Below are 3,113 nucleotides of genomic sequence, written 5' to 3'. Positions count from 1 at the left end.
TATATACACTTTTCAGAGATTCTGAAATTAATCTTAAAAGCTCCTAGTTTTCTAGTGGAAACTTCTCCATTTTCCCCCTCTGCAAATGGCCTACAACACGCAGTCGTAAGTATGATGTTATTTGTTTGTTTGTTTTTGTGTTTAGCCTTTTATGTCACGTTTGAGCTTCCGTAGTTTTAGAGCGTCTCTAGAGCGTGAACGTTGTCACGTGACGTCCAACGTAGCACGTAGCGGAAAGAAGAGTACGGCAGGTTTCTTTTGATTGTGGCAGAAGGAGTCGTCAGCTGTAAGGGGGGCTTTGACTCTCTGTCTTATTCTGGTTCAGCTTAAAACCCCGAGAAACAGCAACGGATTCTACTTAACAAAGCGGGAGATGGATAACAGCAACCGAACTGTGATCGTGACAGGTTCGTGTCTCATCCGAAAACAAATGTTGTCGAGTTTAAAGGCAGCTTTAGAAAGCGAGAAAAGTGGGGGGAAAAGTTGCGAGGATGACAGCTGCTCTGTCCTTAATGGCGTCAGGTTGTTCTGGGCTGCAGTTGTGTACGGAAAGGAGCGCTTTGTTTGTCATTTTTTATTAGGTTTTAATGCTTTGTGTTTTCAAGGAAGTCAATGAGCTTTTGCCGGCCGGTTTGACTGCTACTCAGTGACTACATGAACTGTTTTAAGAAGTATCTTTATATTTTTTTGTACGCGAAGTAATGTCAGTATCCTGTTTATAACATACTATATTATAAAGTTTAAATTATAATACGAAACATACGCATTAAGTTAGGTTATGTCAAGCATTATGTCAAAGTTAACCTGATGTTGCTTTGCTTATCAGAATTAGCATAGCTGTCATTAGTAACTGTTTATAAAGTYTGTTGTGAGTTATTTATGATTAAACTACATGTAATGGCCATAAAAGACTAACAGGAGAACAGTAAATGAAGGAGGAAGCAAGTGTCTGTTAGTTAAATGTTMTTGTCATTATAAACCAGTTTAGATGAGAAACTTTCATCTATAACTTTTTGATTTTCCCCTTGTTTTGTATTGATTTMTATTGGATCTGTATTTTCATTTACTTTTACATTTTGAATAGCTGACATCTTCAAAACACAACAGCTGGTTTTAACATCTTAAATTTGACTTTGTTTCAGCAGCATAAATTATAATTACTAAGTATTCATGACTGTATCTCAAAAAAAGCCCACTAAGTGCAGCTGTCTGTTTAAATGCACTTAATACTGTCTTGGACAGTTAGTTTTGACAGGGCCAGCCGACTGAGACTTTGCGGTCTCAGACACAAAAGAGTGCAGAGACTCGCAGCCACGTCTGATAGTAAATGTGTGGATCGCCTGGGAACAGCACCTTCACAAAAGCAGGCCGGCTGGCAGCTGCTGACCCCTCGCTCTGCTCCTTTTCAGCAGCCTGTCAGACAGACTGATCCTTTCTCCACCCAACCCCCAGGGACCCGCTGACCCCAGGACGGGTGGTGGTGGGGGATCAGCAATAGATCCCTGTATAAACAAGCCTGGCCCAATACCCATCAGCTCCTGAGACATTTTTTTTTCAGGTTTTATGAAGTTATGCACGTGGGGATTAAAGAAAATACATATAACACATTTTTATTCTTTAAAACAAATACTAAGAAACATCTTGCTTTTTGCCATTATAAATGCTTTGCAAATGCAGGTGAACTCCAAAATAGTAAAAAGTAGAACAGATAAAAAGTACGTAATTAAAAATAAAACAAAATGGCATCTTCAGTTTCTTCTTGCAAAGGCGATTTTCAGTCAAATGTTGGCACTAGTGCGCAGTGACCTTGAAATAATTGCATCTATTAGCAGACAAATAAACATTGAATCTCTTGCAGGTTTCGAGCCGTTTGGAGAACACACTGTCAACGCCAGCTGGGTAGCAGTCCAGGTATTTTTTAAAAAAAATTCAATAAACAATTACTATTTTAGGATTTGTTTATGTTTATACTGTATATAAAAAATACATTAACTATATACTTAGAAATTATTACAATGTAAAACCTTCCAACTCTCTCTGAATGGTAATGTATGTTTTTTTACATCTAATGTTTGTGTCACGTTGTTGTCCGTGTTTGAACTTGTGTAGCAGACGCTCGATCAGCTGCTGGTCAGCTCCACGCTGCACAGCAGTGTTTGTCCAAGGCTTCGTGTGGGGGATGATGGTGGTTGTCAGGGTGTCTAGACGGATTTGATAAGGATATTAGAGGCAAACAAAAGGCTGCATTGAGGCAGGGTCTCAGCCGTGGTCAGACTAGCCTTTTTACAATACCAGAGGTGGGGGGGGGGGGGGGGGGGGGCCGGGGGGCGGCGCTTCGGGGGGGGGGGGGGGGTGGGTGTCCGAGGCTAGCTGTCCTGAGGGGGACTGGGGGAGGTGATGGTTCACTGGGTGTGACTTTGACACAGATTTGTCTTCTTTATGATATTTATGATTGCCTTCTTTATTATGCTGCTTTGCTTTATGAATAATATCCACACTTGATTTACTGTGTTGAAGTCTGGGGTAAAGCGTGCAAAAACAATCACAAATCCTATTTTTGTTTTACAGAAAAGAGCCATTAGAGTTATCACCAGAAAACATTCCTGTCACTCGTCGAATATATTATTTTGTAAATTGAAATTATTAAAATTTTATGAGTTGGTTGATTATAATATCTTGCAGATTATGTATAAGGAAATATCCAGTTATATTTTGTTAAGGGACTTGAGATGTTTATAAAACCTAAAATTTGAACAAACTTGAAGGACCGACGTGCTTCAGTTCAAGGTATAAGATTGTGAAATAATCTGGAAAGTGATTATAAAAATGTTGGTTCAATGTATTTTTTAAGAGAATGATAAAAATAAGTTTGTTAAAAGAAATATCAAATTGTATAATGTATATCAAAAGTTGTTGTTTGAAAAGGAATWCAAGTTTTTATTTTGTTTTGTTTTTTGATTATTATTGTTTGAAATTAATTTTGGAAAAAAGGGGCAGATATAAGATTTTTTCTTCTTTCTGCCTCCTTTCATTTCAAGTGTGATTTTTTTCTTTGTGTATAATTTTTTTATTTTTATATGAAATGAATAAATTAATTAAATAAATAAATAATA

At 37.7% G+C, this 3,113-nt stretch overlaps 1 long non-coding RNA gene across 1 annotated transcript; it reads left to right on the top strand.

Annotated features, from left to right (window-relative positions):
* Positions 1 to 227: 227 nt before the first annotated feature.
* LOC106519239 (uncharacterized) lies at positions 228 to 1,920 on the top strand. The gene is made up of 2 exons (XR_001310421.1): positions 228 to 407; positions 1,859 to 1,920. It is a non-coding gene; the product is annotated as an uncharacterized LOC106519239 (long non-coding RNA).
* The last annotated feature ends 1,193 nt before the right edge of the window (positions 1,921 to 3,113 follow it).

The sequence above is a fragment of the Austrofundulus limnaeus genome, unplaced genomic scaffold (genome assembly GCF_001266775.1).
Source record: "Austrofundulus limnaeus strain Quisiro unplaced genomic scaffold, Austrofundulus_limnaeus-1.0 Scaffold73, whole genome shotgun sequence".
Taxonomy (NCBI): domain Eukaryota; kingdom Metazoa; phylum Chordata; class Actinopteri; order Cyprinodontiformes; family Rivulidae; genus Austrofundulus; species Austrofundulus limnaeus.
This window is presented reverse-complemented; position numbering and strand designations above follow the sequence as displayed.